The sequence below is a fragment of the Halichoerus grypus genome, chromosome 12, assembly GCF_964656455.1.
Source record: "Halichoerus grypus chromosome 12, mHalGry1.hap1.1, whole genome shotgun sequence".
NCBI lineage: Eukaryota > Metazoa > Chordata > Mammalia > Carnivora > Phocidae > Halichoerus > Halichoerus grypus.
The window spans coordinates 24717955-24738590 of record NC_135723.1 but is presented as its reverse complement, the minus strand read 5'-3'; positions in this window follow the sequence as shown (position 1 = coordinate 24738590).

The following is a 20636-nucleotide window of genomic DNA, read 5'->3' as shown; positions in this document are numbered from 1 at the left end:
ATTAAGGAAGATGTTTCTTGAAAAATACATAACATTGTATATCCTATGGAGAATGCATTCAATAAAATAGTAATACTCTTAAGTTTATTATTATTACTGGTACCACCAATGTGAAATAACTGAAGAAAATAATCTCACACATCCAGAGACATCTAGAAGTATAGTGCCCCTCTGGTATTTAGTATATTGTCATTACTCTAATTTGTTAATTACCAATGTGGTTCAAAATCACACATGCAGACAAGTTAGATGAAGTAAAATGAAATTATAAATTATTTGTGAAATATTAAAGTAAAATGTATTTTTGTATGTGGGTTTCTGGGCATTTGAAAGATTCTAAATTCATGCTGTCAAATAATTTCCTGAATGAGTATTCAAAGACAGGATGTCTCAACAATCCTACACCAGAGAGACTGAGTAAAACCAGTACCCTTAGCACCATTGGGTGGAAGCCTGTCTGTCCCCCTTCAACTTTCTGTCTCTAGAAACATATGTAGATACCTAGAATTGCTGCATTTCTGTGTTATTTGCAATTAGGTGTTGATGCAACACCTAAATGATACACCTACAGTTATCTTCAAGAATGAGGGCTTTCATCCTGGAATAAAATACAGTTTAGTAATTCAAGATTTCTCTTGAATAGCTGAATACGAAGTTCAAATTATAAAAATATGAAGGCAAGCCTTCTAGCTCATATCAACAATGCCCTTTCTCATAGTATAAAGAAAATCAATACACTAGTAATGATGACAAAATATTTGTATGACTATGTAGCCATTAAAAATTCCTGTTACTACTCTATACCTGTCAACCAATTAAACCTTAGTTTAATATATTAAATAAAAATGTATTCTAAGTTTTCTGCCTGTGACAACTCTTGTTACAAATTACAAGTCGTGTTACAAATCTGTGATACCCTAGTTTGCCATAGAACTTCTGAGATCCACAAAAGAGAAGATGCCAAAGGGCAATATTGTAAGAATTGGATTGTGGTGCATCCTTCTACAGAAATATCTAGGGAAAATCATTATGAGATCATTTGAGAAAGTTCTCCAAAGTGAATTAAGATGGAGTGTGGATAGTATTATCACTTACTTATCATTTATGAAGAATCAGATTGAAGTTTCTTTAGTAAGGTAAAGCTCCAGTAGGCATGGTATTACAGTGAGAGCAGTAAAACTGTTTAATCAGTAATAGCCATATATTACGTATGTTGAAGGGAAAAAATTGGGCACTTGTATCAATTAAGTTTGGGTGCCATAAAGAAAAAGAACTATACTCAAATGAAAAGGAAAGTATGTCTTTCATTTCAAATCCTCCATTTAAATCTTCCATTTTGTCAGATTTAAAGTTCTACTCTTTCAATTGCTTTAGGTCTTTTAAGTTGCAAACATGTTCTCTTACCCTTAAGATTCAATTATCTTTCCAAAAATTTTTTTAACTTCTGAGCCATCTATTTTATTCCACTAGAAAGAAGTAGAAATTGAAGTCAAATACCACTTTTTTTTTTCCAATGAGGCTTTCATAATGCAATGGTTTAGTTGTCTTAATTTACTATTACTCAAAAAAAAAAAAAGTCTCTCATGTATTACTCTGTAATAATCCAGCTTAGAGAGTCAAAATCAGTGAACTGGACATCATTCTTTCAATTAAAAATTATACCCAAACAAATAGAAATAAATCCAATAAATATAAAATATAAGAATATTTTATATTATTAAATTATTTCCATTATTTTACTTCAATAATGTCTCAAATAGTCCTATATTTTAAAATGTCACAGTTAATACTTGCTATTACACATAAAAAAGTTTTAAAATTGCAAATATAAAGTATTATTAACAACATTTATCAAAAACAGAAAAAAAGTGCTACAACTGTTATTATTTTTAAATATCCCCTAGCTATAATGGGAATCATTGTATCATGATTTTACCTCTGCCTCTGTGACTAATTTGTTTCATTTGTTGTAATTTGGTGTTATTAAAATCATATCTTGGTATCAATTCCAATTTGTGACCTGTAACTTTGCTCTTGCAATGGCCATAAGCTGCAGTAAAATTTTAATTCACCATTCATGAACATGCTCCCTTGGTCACAAAGGGAATTACTCATGATACCCGGGATAAGTTAGTGTAAAGTCACCATCTATATTACTAAAATAATTTTGAAAATCAGGTATATAACTATATTCATGATGGACAACATACTATTAACATCATTATATGTAATTTAGATTCATAGCCTTTACAACGTAGTAAAAAAGTAGAAAATACTAGTAGGCACCACCGGCTTTTATCTTTCAGCTTCTAACTATGCATTATAATAAAAGTAATAAAAATCTATTATTCCTCAGAAGGTGAATCTTGTGATGTATAAAATAAATTAAGATTATGCCATAAACAAGCTTTCCACTGATCTTTTATAGCAACCTTCAGTTTTTTAGTAGGTGACCATTTGCAGTGATTTGTCATAAACCAATGGTCTTACACGCTGAGGATGTTGCCTGACTGCTGTAGGGGAGGTTAGTTTGATGGAATAGAAATGAAAAGTGTAATAGAAAATTTATCCCACAGCAAATGCCTTCAGACTCTAGAAAGTTTTCTCTCAGTAGATGAAGTCTCTCTCAGACTTGGGCATTCTGAAGGTGAAACACTGAATATATAGAGAAGAACTTTACTGTGCACCCAAAATAATTTAGTGGTCATTCATATCTATTAGCTCAAAGGCTAACGCAAACCTGAAATCTTAGGTGCTTGATTGTAGTTAGGGACTTGGAATAGATATCCAGCTTCTTTGCAATACATGGTATCAATTCTGTTTGTTTGGATTCCTCTAGGGTTTATTAAATTCCAAGAGAGTATTCTGTCCACTATGCATCACAATAGAATTTGAGAGTTAAGTAAGTCTAGCTAAAGTAAAACACTCGCATCAATTCAGACTTTCATAGACTTTTGAGCTTTTAGCTGGAAAATAGTTTTATGGCCTGCAAAGAATAAACATTTACTATGTTTTGAAATATATGGGTTGTATGCCTGTGAACCAGAAAATATTATATGAAATACGATATATACAATGGCTGTAAAGATGCAGGAGACCCTGAACACAGAAGGAGTTTGGTCCAATATCTTTTACCACATTTCAGGCTGTGGGCCTCTTGGAGTTCTGCAATGCACAATTACTCCTTCTCAGGGACTGCAGGTATCCCCTGTGGCCTAAGGAAGAGGGCCCTGGTATGCCCCTCTTAACCAACTTTTCTTTCTTTCTTTTTTATTATTATGTTATGTTAATCACCATACATTACATCATTAGTTTTTTATGTAGCGTTCCATGATTCATTGTTTGCGTATAACACCCAGTGCTCTATGCAGAACATGCCCTCCTTAATACCCATCACCAGGCTAACCCATCCCCCCACCCCCCTCCCCTCTAGAACCCTCAGTTTGTTTTTCAGACTCCATAGTCTCTCGTGGTTCGTCTTACCCTCTGATTTCTCCCCCTTCATCCTTCCCTTCCTGCTATCTTCTTCTTCTTCTTTTTTTTAACATATAATGTATTCTTTGTTTCAGAGGTACAGGTCTGTGATTCAACAGTCTTACACAATTCACAGCGCTCACCATAGCACATACCCTCCCCAATGTCTATCACCCAGCCGCCCCATCCCTCCCACCCCCCACCACTCCAGCAACCCTCAGTTTGTTTCCTGAGATTAACCTTTCTTAAGTATAGAGAGGGATCAGGCTCACTGAAAATACTTAAAATCCTTAAATGTGCTTATTTGACTTAAATATATATTAAAGACCTGATTCGTCATCCCCAAGAGCTTCTGAAATGAAAGAAAACATTTATGAGCCCTTAATTATATATGAGAAGATCTAGTTCAATACAAAGCCCTAATAGGGCCTTGAATTTGAGAGGAAAAAAAGAAAAACAAATCTTGGAAGCCAAGAACTAAAGATTTCTCTCCCCTTCTCACCTTTCTTTTCCTTCTCTTCTCTTCCTCCTCTTTCATCTTCTTCTTCTGTCTTTCTCTCTGACTCTCTCTCACTCCTCTTCTTCCTCCTCTTTCATCTTCTTCTGTCTTTCTCTCTCTCTGACCCTCTCTTTCTCATTTGCACCATATTTTGCATTACTATAATTACATTTTGTACATAGTCCATGGTCCATAGTCTCACACAACACACACAGGCACAAAAGTTGCCTTTGTGTGGTTTTGGTAGGTTCAGTAATGGCCCTCAAAGATATTCAGGTTCTAGTCCTTGGGCCAGTGAATTGTTACTTTATGTGGCAAAGGGACTTTACAGATGTGATTAAAGAGTTTAAGAAGGGAAAATTATCAGATTACACATGGAGGCTCTAAACATAATCGCAAGTGTCCTTATTAGAGGGAGGTCCAGGGAGATTTGACTCCAGAAGTAAGAAAAGCCCACATGATGACAAAATCAGAGATTTAAAGATGCTATGCTGCTGTCTTTGGAGAGGGAGGAAGGGACCATGAACCAAAGAATGCAAGCGATACAGCTCTGAATGCTAGAAATGGCGAGGAAATGGATTCTCTGTACAGACTGCCTTTTTCAAATAGCAATATACATTTAGCAAAGAAATTACTTTTTGGAAGTCAAGAAAACTAAACCTATACTACTCAAAGCTGTCTCAAAAACTGCCCTGAATCTACAATTACTGTTCTACAATTACTGATGAAGACACAGCAAAAATATTTTCTATCACAGGATTTTATCTCTCCTCTGCCTCCAAAGCTTCCACAGAGTATTGGACCAGAAATGGACACAATGCACAAGTGCAGCCCATCTCTAGGTGGCTAGTGTCCCAAGGCCTGGAATAGAAAGATGTGAGAAGATGTGAAATATGTATTTCAGATGTAGCTGAGAACTTACAGGAAATTACAAGAAAATAAGATGATTTTAGGTGTAGGAGGGGAAGAAAAATCATGTAGCAAGAGAGGCATAAGCATAAGCAAGTTATAAGGTCCACTATTTATGAAGCACTAGAAAAAGAAAATAGGCAGAGATAAATGAAGCAGATATTCAGAAATTAAATTTCTGTTACCCAGAAAAAAAAAAAAGACAAAGAGAATATATGATCTCCATGATGTCTTTTGGTTCAAGTAAATAAATGTTCCAGTCTTAAACAAATCCAAGATTTCTGTACCTGATAACAAAAATAGCCCTGGCTGCAACAATGTGAATATTTTTCAATTTATTTTTTTGAATTTTTGAATGTCCTATTTCAATAAGATACCCTACATTTCACTCTTCTTTTTTTTCTTTTTTTAAAGGACAAGTTTAGAATTGGAGTGGTTGAGTCCCCCAAATCCTGAACTATATAGGGTCTGTCTGTATCTTTTGAAGCCAAGGCTTCAAATCTGGTTCGATCTCAACTTTGGCCCTTGACATCTATAGGAACTTGATGTATAATAAACCAATATAAGCCTCACCTTCCTCAGAGCAAAAGTCACTCCTTAGAGTAATTGTGTTGATTCATGAAAAGCACCTGATAGAATATGCTTGGCATATGATAACCTCTCAATAAACATTAGCCATTCTTTCTCTTACCATTTTGTTAGAAGAAAGGTTAGTTGGCTAGTAAGGTTTGGAAATGCAGGAAGATTGCTGGAGAAAGAATAAATTTTTCATACTATTTTTATAAATTCTATATTTATTTTCACACTGATAGTCTCTAAAAATTATATTAATTTTAAGAACTAACTCATACATCACTAAGTGGGGAATTTTTCTGAGCCATACTTTAAAAACAATTAAACACCATTCACAGTAAAAAAAAATATATCATACTGCAATCCTGTACACACGTACTTTTTCCAGCATAAAAAAAGTTTCTATTAAATAAAACCCTATGTGTGGTACATTTAAATATTTTCTCTTATTCTCTTCTCTATTCCATTCCATTCTATTATATCTTAATTTTTAAGATCTAGGAGACATGTACAATCACATATATTGCTGAATTTTGTAACAATGAGAAACTGCAAAATACCTACCTATCAAGAGAAGAATGGATGTACAGTGAAAATTAAGTAGAGAAAATCACATCAACATAAATAAATCTCAAAACTACATTAAGATACAATCTAACTATACAGTGATACTTTTATAGAAAATTTTAAAAGCATACAAAAGAGGGGCACCTGGATGGCTCAGTTGGTTAAGTGTCTGACTCTTGGTTTGGCTCAGGTCATGATCTCAGTGTTGTGAGATTGAGCCCCACATTGGGCTCCATGCTCAGTGCGGAGTTTGCTTGAGTTTCTCTCTCCCTCTCCCTTTTCTCCTCCCCTTGCTCATGTGCATGCTCTCTCTCTCTGTCTCTCTCTCTCAGATAAATAAGTAATACAATCTTTAAAGACACACAAAATTATATATTTTGGGGTACAAACGTATTTACTAAAAATATAAAATATAATGATAAAATTTGGGATAGTGATTACCTCCAGGGAGTAAAGGAATGAGGAGAATGGAACTGAGAAATAGAAATAATTCTATTTGTAGTTTTATTTCTTAAGTAAAAAGTGGGCACTTGGAAATCCACTTAGTATTCTATTTTTAGTGTACTTAAAATATTTCATTATAATAAAAAAAGGAATGCAAGATGCAGAAATAATTATAAAGAGAAATCTCTAAGACTATTGTTATACTTATCTTTGCATAATAACTCTATTCAAGTTAAAATAATTAATTCAAACTTTGGTGCCCTCCTACAGTTAAGATATGGCACATTTTCCATAACCCCATTGAGTGAATTCTTCATATTTCTATCTGGATTTGAACCTTCAGTAAGCCACCATAAACTGCTCAGTTTTCCTTGGTACTGAAAATCCAGAACTAATATATATATATTTATATATTTATATATGTATATTTATATATATTGTATATATATATTCCAAAACTAATAATATATATATATTTTTTCTTTTTTTTTAAACATAAGAAAATGACTTTGGGACGTCTGAGTGGCTCAGTTGTTTAAGCGTCTGCCTTCGGCTCAGGTCATAATCCCAGGGTCCTGGGATCGAGGCCCGCATTGGGCCCCTTGCTCAGCGGGGAGCCTGCTCCTCCCTCTGCCTGCTGTTTCCCCCTGGGAAGCTCGTTCTCTCTGACAAATAAATAAATAAAATCTTAAAAAAATACAAAAAAGAAAAGAAAATGACTTTGCATAATCACAGTATCTCACCAAAATTCTACTTGTAAACCTGCACTGATAAAGAGTAAACCCTCATTTGCATGTGGACATTACTCAAGCTGAATCTGTCTAAATTTTAAGTTTAGCCCAGGCAAAAAGATGCTTCCATTTTCAGATTTCTTAAACTGAAAATGAAGTATCTCTGAAAATGAATTCAGGGAACTGAGGAGTGTGAGCTGAGTTGTTCACTTTAGAAGAATAGCATATCTAGACGGTATTGTAATGGCCCAACAACACAGAATTTAATGTGTAGATCTTTGCTTTATTTTTATAAGCTCACAGGCAGATCTGATTTATTTAAATCAATGCTTAGTTTTCAAGGTACACTCCTTCTATTTAAAATTATAAATCAAATTGATGACAAACATTATCAATGACCTTATAGTTTATCTGTGTCTTGGTTAACTGATGTCCACTTGGAAAAGACAGATGACAGGACAGTAGAGGCTATCTGATATAATGAAGACTGATAGCTTCTAACTTTGTAGAGTGAAGCACATTTGCTATCAATTTAAATTCCAGCAGTTCATTTCAGGCAGAACCATACAAAATAAGACAGAAAGTATAAGGAAGGAGCTATACTTTCAAAAAGATCTGAATATAATAACTTAAAATGTCAATGAGTAGAATTTTTATGCTAAAGGCATGTAAGGAAGGGAAAAAAAACCATATGAGTTGTATTTTTCTTCTAATTTGAATGATACATATTACTACTACACAATTTTTTAGAATTTCTGAAATATGTGATATTTTGTAACATACCCATTCTTCTCTTGATAGGTAGGTATTTTACACTTTCACATATGTGATATTTGAGATCATACTATTTTTATAAAATCTATATTTATATTCACACTGATAATCTCTAAAAATTATACTAATTTTAAGAACTAACTCATACATTACTAAGTAGGGAATTTTTCTGAGCCATACTTTAAAATATGATTCTCATATGTAAAATATGAAAATATGATTCCCATATCAAATACCGACATTGATATTAAATACTGTTGAGGATAGTATGAAATTAGTAAAATACAGACAGGAATCATTTATGATCCTAGATTTTTAAAAGTCTTAAAAAGTTACTAACAACAACAACAAAATGACCAGATTGGATTTATTTAGGTTTATAAGATGGGTTTTAGGATTTGAATATCAGTGCAATTATTACATTAACACAATGTGGTCCTCTTAAGTGATGCAAAATAAAAAAATTAATGAAAGTCACTATTCATGATTTTAAAAAACCTTTAGCAACTAATTACCAAAGGTTATTTTTTAATCTGGTAAGGAGAATTCAGTAAAACAAAAGTAAGAACAATCATCACACATGTTGGTGACATATTAAAAGTTTTGTCTCTGACAAGAGAAACAAAATATGGATACTTTTTTTTAAAAGATTTTTATTTATTTATTTGAGAGAGAGCGAGCATATGAGTGGGGGGGGAGGGGCAGAGGGAAAGGGAGAAGCAGACTCCTCGCTGAGCAGGGAGCCTGAAGAGGGGCTCCCCATAGGCTTCAATCCTAGGACCCTGAGATCATGACCTGAGCCATAGGCAGACACTTAACTGACTGAGCCACCCAGGTGCCCCAAAATATGGATACTCTTATCATGTTCTTATGCAACTTTGTACTGGAAGTCCTAGACATTGATAAAAGGTAGAATAAAATGCAATGTAATGATTTAAGAGAAAGAATCATAATGTATAGGTTATACTTCATCTAAGAAGAAAATCTGAAAGTATCTACAGATAAATTATTAGACGAATGAAACAGTCTAGCAAGATTACTAGATATAAATTCAACATAAAAACCTGCATTTCTATCTACCAGCTACAAAATCCAATATGTAGGAATAAACCTAGCAAAAGATGTGGAAGAACATGAGGCAGAAAACCATGAAGTGTTATTGACACATTTAAGGAAGCCTTCCTAAAGAAGGCTGTAACAATTTCATGGATTGGAAGATTCACTGATGAAAAAAAAATCAGTTCTTCCTAAACTGTTCTACAGATTCATGCAATCCCATCAAAAATACTAGCAGAATTTTGTGGAAAGTGACAAGTTGCTTTTAATTTTATATGAAAAGTCATAAGACCAAGAATAGTCAAGAGTAAGAACAGTGGAAGCCTTTGTACTACAAACACAGCAAGATATAGATCTATAGTAATTAAGGGAGAGGCTTTATAATAGACAAGCAGTCCTGGGATGTAGTGTAGAGCATGGTGAGTATAGTTAACAATAATGTTTTGTACATTTGAAAGTTAGTAAGAGAGTAGATCTTCAAAGTTCAGCTCACAAGAAAAAAAATTTTTGTAGCTATGTGTGGTGATGGATATTAACTTACTGTGATAATCATTTTGCAAAACATACATAATATCAAATCATTATGTTGTACACCTAAAACTAATACAATGTTATAAGTTAATTATATCTCAATAAAAAAATAGACAATGGCTATAAAAGAATCTAGAGCTAGGCATAATATGAACACCTGAGTTTCAACAAAGGTCTCACTGCAGAGCAACAGAGTGAGGGCAGTCTTCTTCATTAACAGGTGCCAAGGTCAATTGGATATCCATATGGGAAAAAAGTGAAATTTGAATGTTATCTTAAGTCATACATACAAAAGGTAATATTGGGATGGATTTTTGATCTATCCATGATTGGAAAAACGATAAAATCACTAGAAGATAATATAGAAGGCTTTCTTTATTAACTTAACATAAGACTTCTTTTTTTTTTTAAGATTTTATTTGTTTGAGAGAGAGAGAGAGCATGAACGGGGGTGGGGGGGAGAGGGACAGAAGGGGAAGCAGACTCCCCACTGAGAAAGGCACTTGACCCTGAGGCTGATCGCAGGCTCCCCTCAGATCAGGGATCATGACCTGAGCCAAAGGCAGATGCTTAACCAAGTGGGCCACCCAGGCACCCCTAACATCAGACTTCTTAAATAAGATACAAGATACACTAATTCTAAAGGGAAAATTGGTAAAATTAAAAATTTCTGTCCATCAAGACACCATTAGGAGGCAAGTCCTGGACTGAGTCAATAAATTCGTAACAAATATACATGACAACAAAATCCTATTCAGACTTTGTTTTTAAAATTCTATAAATGAATGAGGGAAAGACAAACAGAAAAAATGAGCAAGGGACTTTAGCAAGCAATTCAAAAAAAGGAGAACCAAATGGCCAATAAACATAGGAAAAAAAGTGCTCATACTAATTTGTAACAAGGGAAATGCATGTTAAAATCACTACACATTTGCCAATATAGCTAAAATTAGAAGTATTGACTAGGAATTGGAGTGGAAGAAGAACGATGGGAATGTGCATAAATTGAACATGGGAAAATAAATTTGTTTGGTTTGGAAAACTTTGTGGCAGTATCTTTTATAGTTTATAATATACATACCCCATGAACTAACAACTCACCATCAGGTATATATCAAACAGAACTGCAAGTGTTGTGCAAGCATGTCCATAACAGCATTTTTAAGGCCATTACTGGAAAATAACCAAACTATTCATAAACAATAGAATGGGTTCATATATTTTGCTATATACATACAATAGAACACTATAGCTATGCAACAACAGATAAATCACATGATAATGTTAAATAAAGATAAACAAGGAAGAATATATGCGATTTATTCAAATCATATTAAATTCAAAAAAAGTATGAACTACTGTATTTATGGATTTATGATCAGTTGGTAAACTATCAAGTAAAGCATGGAAGTGTTTACCTTTTGTGAAAGGTAGGAGAGTGGCCAAAAGTTGGGTTTGGGGGAGAGGGGGAGCTAGCAATGTCCTATTTCTAGACCTGGGTGTTGGTTATATGAGTATTTTCTTTGTGATAAATTGAAATGTACATTTTTTTTCTTTATGCCTATCTCTATGGGTATTATATTGTACAATAAAAAAAGGTAAGCACTAAAAAATAATCAAAAAGGCATGAGAGAATAGATTCTACAGGCAGCAAATCCGGTTAGGACATTATTGCAATTGTCTATCCCAAAAGTGTAAGCACTTAGGGAAGATTGATAATAGTAGACTAATAAAACAGAGAACAGGTAAAAAGAGTCATTCAAAAGGAGAATTAATATAAAGATAAGACATACTCATATAATATAAATACCACGAGTTTAAGAAGAAGAGAAATCTGGAATTAAATTATTTTTTTTCTACTACATAAGATTAGTGGGGTCTGGGCAAAATATCTAAATTTTGTGAGTCTCAGTTTCTTCACCCATGCACTGGGGAAAATGATGTATGTGGCACAAAATCACATATATAAAAAGATAAAAACTGTAAGTGGCCAAACATAGGATTTGGCTGAATTTAGGACCTCAGTGAATGCTTCTTCTCCTCCTTCAATCTATTTCTCCCAATAAAATAATCTTGCTGGAGTCGTGGGGGGTGGAAGGGATGGGGTGGCTGGGTGATGGACATTTGGGAGGGTATGTGCTATGGTGAGCGCTGTGAATTGTGTAAGACTGTTGAATCACAGACCTGTGCCTCTGAAACAAATAATACATTATATGTTAAAAAAAAGAAGAAGATAGTAGGAAGGGAAAAATGAAGGGGGGCGGAAATTGGAGGGGGAGATGAACCACGAGAGACTATGGAGTCTGAGAAACAAACTGAGGGTTCTAGAGGGGAGGGGGGTGGGGGGATGGGTTAGCCTGGTGATGGGTATTAAGGAGGGCATGTTCTGCATAGAGCACTGGGTGTTATACGCAAACAATGAATCATGGAACACTACATCAAAAACTAATGATGTAACGTATGGTGATTAACATAACATAATAAAATTTAAAAAATGCAAAAAAATAATCTTACTAATGTGAAATTAAGAAATAATGTTATGTTATTTGTATATTACAAACATGTTTAAAAACTGAAAATTACATGAAAAGTTTTAGATTCATGATGATTTTTTGAAATTTATTTTGAAATGTACCCTGCATTTTAGTTCATTAATATTTTCATAGAAATTTCTAATAACGATATTGAAAGATTCAAACTCTATTATTTAAAAAGAGTGGAATTAAAACAAGGCTTGACATGATTATAACTCTGAGGAATTTTACAAGTACTTTATTCTAAGATGTTTCTGTATGAGCATCATTCAGCAGGCACTTTAGCCTTTGCTTTGCTTTTGGCCACGTACTCCATATTACCTCTAGTCAACTCAAGAAGTGGTTGCTCTTGAAAACAGTCAAAGACTATAGTTGTATCATGGACCAGGCAGAACCCTTTCTTAGCTCTAGTCTCTGGGACTGCAAGGTAGAAATTTATTTTAAAGAGGAGCTTAGAATTTATAAGACTTTTCTTTTCCTCTCATGTAGAACAGGGTCTTTGCTTGATTCCTTAGAACTCCAAAAAACCAATAGGAACTATTTGGGGACCCCAAGGAAAATGATCTAAGGAATTGTGGACTTCAGCTAGGCTGTTTTATAAATTTTAACAAAAAGGGGTACACAGGATCCTTTAAACAAATCCATTTCCAACCTAAATTGCCACTGCAAGAAGACAGAGAGGAATTCTGGACAGAGACCCTAGGCACAAGTAAAAAGTTTAAGCTTGCCATCTTCCTGGAGAAGTAAAAGAGACAGGAATCAGCTAGACGGATGGCTATACAAATAACAGATGTATGAAAACATCTATTTATATTGTATTTCCATAGACACACACATATGGCAATTTGAACATTAAAAACCTAAGTTAAATAATTATTGAGACACATAAAGGAACAAATGCTTGTTGGTAATTTCCCTGTTAAGCGTACATTTCTTGGGCATTTTCTCTGACATGTTTTTAACATCCCTCTAATTAGGGAAGATAAGAGGCATAATTTATGGGTTATGTCACCAGACAAAATAATGACTAAATATATTATTATAATTGTGCAGTCCAAAGTTAGGTAGCCACCGACCATGTGTGATTATTTAAATTTAAATGAACCAACTTTACTAAAATCAGAAATTTAATTTCTTAGTAAAATCACCCATATATCAAATACCTGGTACCTACACTTTGTTAATAGCAACTGAATTAAATAGTGGAGAATATTTCCATCATTACAGAAAGTTCTGTTGCATGGTGTTGATCTATATCATATTCAAGTCAGAGAATTTCTTTAGCTAATTTATATTCTAAAACTCTTCCTTTCTTCAACAGGATTTGAGTATTTTTTAAAATGATTCAGATGTTGCATTGCATTAGAGTGTGGCATAACTGTTATAAACAAGGAACCAATTAACGTGGCTCAAGCAAGATGTAAATATATAACTGTCCTGAAATGAAAGTATTTTTTTCCATGACATCGGATAATCCAGGTCTCTGCTAGCTTGCTGCTTTGCCATCTTTCTCATACAGGTTCTATCTCATGTTCTGAGATGGCTATTCCAACTCCCACCATACCCATGTCCATACTCAACCAAATGGCAATAGGAAAAAAGAAAGAAGAGCATGCTTCTTTCCTTTTAAGTGCAAAACTCTAAAATAGCACACCTTGCTTCCTTTCACATCTCATTGGCTAAAAAATAATCCCATGGTCACATCTAATTATGAGGGTGCCCCGGAATGTGATTTTCAGCTTGGTGTCTGCGTGCCTAGCTAAAATTACTATTCTTACAGTAGATAGGAAGAATGAATATTGCTAACGCATCTAGCAATCTATCCTACGCATACCTACATTTTATATTCTCTTACACATATAATTGAGTTTTCCTGCTTCCCTCTATTTATAGATGTTCTGGTAAAGATGATGTAAAATTTTTATTGCAAACCCCAGAACACTAAACAAGACATTTATATTATCATCTGAATTTGTAATATTGTATATTGTATTTGATTGATTAAACAGAAATTCATTCCTAGTCTGCCAAACACTTGATAGAAAAAAAATGTTAATACAAAAACATCTTATGGCTGCCTAGCTTATCAATTTTTGATACTGCATGCCATTTCTTTACCTATGTCTAGAAGCTGAGTACTTGAAATGGAAATCCATGCCTACTTAAATCATAACATAGAATCCTATTATAGCTCATTTTTGCACAGGGCAGCACATAGTAAGCATTAGTTAAGAATTGTTTTACAGGGCGCCTGGGTGGCTCAGATGGTTAAGCGTCTGCCTTCGGCTCAGGTCATGATCTCAGGGTCCCTGGGATCGAGTCCCGCATCGGGCTCCCTGCTCCTTGGGAGCCTGCTTCTCCCTCTGCCTCTCTCTCTCTGTCTCTAATGAATAAATAAATAAAATCTTAAAAAAAAAAAAAGAATTGTTTTACATAGTATCTAATAAAAGACTCATTTAATAGAACAGAGTATTGTGTATGTAAACCAGTCTCTTCCCTGCATTAAAATACAAAGATAAGTTAAATTAAATTGAATTTATATGGGTACAATTTATTGGAATAAAAATTTCATGTAAATTTTTAATAGTTGAGAAATCTCTATTAATTCAGCTCTTTTTATTCTCTTGGTGGGTTATGTGAGAAGAAAAATCAGATTTGTGAATTATTATTTCATTTTTTTGAAAGTGAAATAATAAATAGATCTTCATGATAAATATATGGTTACACAACTTTCTAGGCTGAGAATATAAGCCTTCATTTGATGACCCTGAGCTTGTGGTCTACAAAGTGGTTGGCACCATAACATACTTGTGATGACAAGGTCAGGTTTGACATTGCCATCCATTCAAATAATGAGCCCTTTATTAATAAAGATATATAGTGTATTGAGTCATTTCTTAAAAATGTTCATTTTACTTGTTCTGCTCATCCTTTAAATTATGTGGTACTGAGACTATAAAATAATTGGAATTTTTTTTCCAAAGGAAGAAGTAGTTTAATTTTAAAACCTCAAGAGATTCCTCTAAGCCACCCACGGATAAATATAACATGATAGCCACCTTGACATTTCATGTATGAAATTTTCTTCATTCCATAGTTCCTCATTTCTTCACATTTTTCCCCTTTATGTCAAATTATCTCCTATTCTGTCAAATCTCTCTCCTCACTTGAGCCTTCCATGTCATTAACATAGGACCACAAAGCCAAGTTACTGGTTCCCAGAGACTCACAATATAACCAAAAGGGCCAACCCCTAAATTGAGTACAGGATTATGTATTTGAAAAATACTGAAAAACCAGGGGAACAGGAGACCAAAATGTGATGAACATTAATTGACTTCTCTCAAATTTAAGCTCTAGATAACTATAAGATACTATCCTAGAAAAGTGAATACTTCCTGATACTTATTGTATCAAATCATCTTTAATCACCTTTAAATGTTTTACATAAGTCAGCCACAATCCTTAATGATTAGAAGAAAATATTTCCATTTTTCTACTTCCATTTTATGTTGTCCTAGTCACTGACAAAAGAAACTACATTAGAATAAAATCACATAAATATTTCTTTCCATGGTCTCCCATAGTGATTTGACCATTAATTAATAAAATAACATTTATGTAAAGATGATGGTTAGATGTATTTTCTTTCCTAATTTCTTTCTAGTTTCTTATAGGATGGAGATACAAAAATATTTCCTGCTCAATAGCTAACTTTATTCCATTAAATTTATTAGATTTTCCCACCAACAAATAATCTGAGAGGCATTCTTTATCTGTTTATTATGTTTGTGATCTCCCATCTATACTGAATAGATCAGTCATCTCTGGGAGTTAAACCAAATTTTTGTACAGACTGTAATATCACATCATCACATTAGGACAAATCATTTATTACTGTATTTTTAAAAAACTATAATCGTAGAAAATAGTATGGAGTTTCCTAAAAAAATTAAAGATAGAACTACCATATGATCCAGTAATCACACTACTGGGTATTTATCCAAAGAATACAAAAATACTAATTCAAAGGGATACATGCACCCCATGTTTATTGTAGCATTAGTTACAATAGCCAAATATGAAAGCAGCCCAAGTGTCCTTTGAGAGATGAATAGATAAAGATGATATGTTATATACATACAATGGAATATTACTTAGCCATAAAAAAGAATGAAATCTTGCCATTTGCAACAACACGAATGGAGCTAGACAGTATAATGCTAAGTGAGATAAGTCGGTGAGAGAAAGACAAATACCATACGATTTCACTCATATGTGGAATTTAAGAAACAAAACAAATGAACAAAGGGAAAAAGACAAACCAAAAAACAGACTCTTAAATATAGAGAACAAACAGATGGTTACCAGAGGGGAGGAGGGCAGGGGAATGGGTGAAATAAGTGGAGGGGATTAAGTGTACACTTACCTGGATGAGAGCACCAAGTAATGTATAGGATTGTTGAATCACTATATTTTACATCTGAAACTAATATTACACTGCATGTTAACTACACTGGAATTAAAATTAAATTAAATTAAATTAAAACAAAACTATAATGGTTGGTTATATAAAAAATAATTTGAATAAATTTTTTGGTTTTATACTTCTTGTATTTAAGATTTCCAGATAAATGGCCACAATAAGCTTTGTCTTTGCTTTTTTCTTAATAAGCCCCTCCAGCATAGGCTGTAATCACTTGTGTCTGGATTATTGCAATATACTCCAAAATTGTTCCTCTACCTCAGACTAACTTTGGTCTAATTGATATTACAGCTATGAAACACCCCCTAAGTAAATTACTAGACACAAATGTGGCAGAAGAAAAATCTACAAAACACACACACACACACACACACACACAAGAAACAGAAAACAGAAAAAACAACTCTCAAAAAAAAAACCAAAAAATACTAAACTTCATCAGCTCCAAATTGCTGGCAAACTGAAGTCTAAATGCTCAGCAGTCAAGGCCCTACACCACACATATCACATCCTTATGCCCACACTGTCAACCACAGTGTGAAACCTGACTCTATGATGCCTCAGCCTCATTTCCAAAGTAAAGGAAAATAAATTAAGTGATGAGTCAAATTTATAAAAAATGTTTATATCATAATGAAAATATGTTTAAGGCACCCCCCTTGACCGACAGCCATGAAAGAACAAAGTATATTTGGGAAAGAGTAAGTAAGTCTGTGTCATTTCAGCATAAATAACATGGCCAGGAAAAATTCTGTTAAGAAATTTCTGTCACATTGGAAGACCTAGATTTTATCCAATACACAATGTGACATCATTGAAGAATTTTAGGCAGAACAGTGACAGAATTAGATTTGTGCTTTAGAAAACTATCCTTTTTGGCATGTGGATGATTGACTGAATGAGGAGAGAGGCTAGAGAAGTTACTCTGGAAGTCCAAATGGAAGATGACGATGGTCCAAAATAAGAAAATGGCACTGGAAAGGAGTTCTTTGAGAACAGGGACTATTTCTTATTCTTTTCTGGTACCCTTAACACCTAGTGTAGCATCTGTCACATACCATCCTCAATTTCAAACTGTCTGGGAAAGAAAAAGTGACTAGTATCAAAATGTAACAAAAACATAATTACTGTCACATCTTCCAGTTCATTCATTCATTTAATGCAAAATGCTTATATGCCTGTGAGGACGTTGTTATAATCAACCTGTAGGTGGAGCCTTCACAGACCACCTCCCCACCACAGGACTCTCTAATTCTGGTTCCACCATCTTTTTGGAACAAACGCCTAGAGGAGAAAAAGGTAACCTCTTCCACTTTTCTATTTTTCCCTACTCTTCAGACAAAAAGAACAAGATAAAATATTCCATTCAACATTTTTCCTCATCTAATAATTCCAAACATGCTCAACCTCCCTAGCTAATATCACACAACTCTCTATTTAACCTGTTTTGCTTTCTCAACCACATTGTCAGTTTATTGACAGTTTAAGACTTATTTTTCAACATTCACAGAAATGTGTGAGGCACAGCATTATAGATACTTTAAAATAATGTTGTTTGATTAGTTCCTGAAAATTAGGCACATTTAATTCACTGATACTCCCTTATATTAAAATACAATTAGAAGTAGGGAGTCATGACTTTCATATCATTAAGATATGCAGGTGCCCTAGACTGTTTTGCAAAGTTGAAACTTTATTTATTTTATTTATTTAGATTTAAATTCAGTTTGACTGAACACCTAAGATGTCATATTCTACTTCTGTTATGTGCACAAAGAAAGGAACTATGGCTGTGACTGGCATAAGAAAAATCCTGTAGGGTGAGGCAGGCAGCTCTGAACAGGCTTCTCTTTATAAAATCCGAACAGGTGTCAATGTTATCAAGATTAAAATCATGATTACCAAGATTAAAATTTGTATTGATCCAATTTCACTGATAGGATTAATTGGGATTGGTTTTATTCTGTTTACACTTACAATTTGTAATTTCATTTTTAGTAATATTCATCGCAATTTTTTGCCTTCTAGGTTCAAAGTAATTTGTTAAAAGTCTTGATGACTTTAATAACCACAAAGAAAAATGTGAGTTCACTAACCCATATTTGGACTCAGGAAAGTTTGTGCATAGGCTACAGCCCAGGTCCTGGAATTTTTAATTAAGGCAAAATTTAGTGTAAAAATGGGGGTAAAATGACAGGCTCACCAACCTGATACTGCTGAAGGTCTGTCTGTCTGGCTTCTCAGTCTTATCTACCACTCCATCATGGGAAGAGAGGGGATCCTAAGAAAGTACATTGAATAAAAATTTATTGAGCATTAGTTACATGCTAGATGATGTGGGAAACAAAGGCAGGAGAAAAAATATTAAATTTCCTTACTACCTACAGCCCACTGACAAGTCCCTGAAGCAGGCAGAGTGACCTTCCTCTAGGGACTCAACTGCCTCAATGTTAATACTTTGCTAAGGGCAAAAGGCAATTCTAGCCTGAGGCTCCCACCCCCCACCAGGATCCTGTAAGTCTACTTTAATATATAAGAATTCCTTTGGAAACTTCCTTTATCCATGCTTCCAAATTCCTTTGAGACTTATGCTCTCCCTAACCCCCTCCTAATTTGAAAGTATATAATCAGCCACTTCTCACAACCCCAGTGCAGCTCCTTCTGCCCACGGGTCCTGTCCTTGTGCTTTAATAAAACTACCTTTTTGCACCAAAGACACCGCAAGAATTCTTTCTTGACTATTCACCCCCAACCTCAACATATTCACATCAAAGATGACCCCAGGAGCTGAAGAACTTGTTTGAATTTGAGTCTAAATTCCAGATGAAAAAGTTCTGTTTGTGTGTTTTTTACATTCACTTCACCATCTTCATCTGACATTCATTCAGGCTTCAGGATGTGCCCAGTGACTACAGATCATTCGGCTACTCAAATGCTTACATTATGTACTATAGACTACCAGTGAATAGGGTGTTTAGAGTAAATCATTAACTCTGGGTCATCAACAGTAATTACAAAGGAGGTCTCCATAGGCTGAACATAAGGAAAACCTCTGCAGAGAGGGGAATGGTATTAGCAAAGCAATGACAGTGAAATGATACAGCTGAAAATTGTGTGTGCTTGTTGGAAGGTGAGGAGAGCAGGTTGCTGACTCCATAATGGCATCTATTCCCCTGAGGATAAATGTCCTCTTCCAGATAAATCATGGAGTAAAAAGAACAAAGACTTTTTATCCATCTTTGTCATTCACATTCACATTTAAAGACTTCACACTTGTTTGCATCACAGAAGAGGATTTCCTTTTGTTGGAAAAATCTTAAATTGCTAAGGCTGGGACACTCATATTCCCTCACAATGCTAATCTTCTGTAAACCATGATTTGTGGTCACAAAGGGGTTTCTTTGTTGCTTGGATGTTCTAGAGAGGCCATAATTTCAACAATCATTGTGTAAGAATTATTTAGTCTTGCCCGAGTTGAGTTGGCTACTTGGGAGGCTTAGCTCCCTGTCTATCTGCTGAGGTGAAATGTGTTGCTTCTGTGATATGTCCGTATCTGCAAGCTGACAGAACAGAAGACCTTCAGGGGACTAGAGCTTCTGAGAGCGAGGTGAGAGGATTTGTGCACGAAGACAGTGGGCTGCCATCCATGCTGTGGGCGGGTGAGATTTCTCTTTATATTATTATGAAATATAGCAACCGTAAATATAGAACAAGTTGTCTCCTTCCAAAATGACACTTTGCTGCAAATTTTCCCCCAAGTTTTGTATCTTGTGAAGGACTTGCGTGACTTCCTTCTCCTGAAGCTGATTTGAGCCCTAGCGTCTCCACTTTAGCCCCAGTGTCATGATCTTTGCTACTTAGAGGGATTCCATTTTCACAACTTAGTGACATGCTTATGAGAAACAATGGACTAAATTGCTCAACAGTTAATTTATATTAATTTTGAGAAATACATGTCAGTTTTCAATTATGTTAATAAAGACATTTTAGTTTGAGATTGCGATATCCTATCAAATAAAAGATTTTACTATCTTCTGCCAAAAAAAAAAAAATCTTTT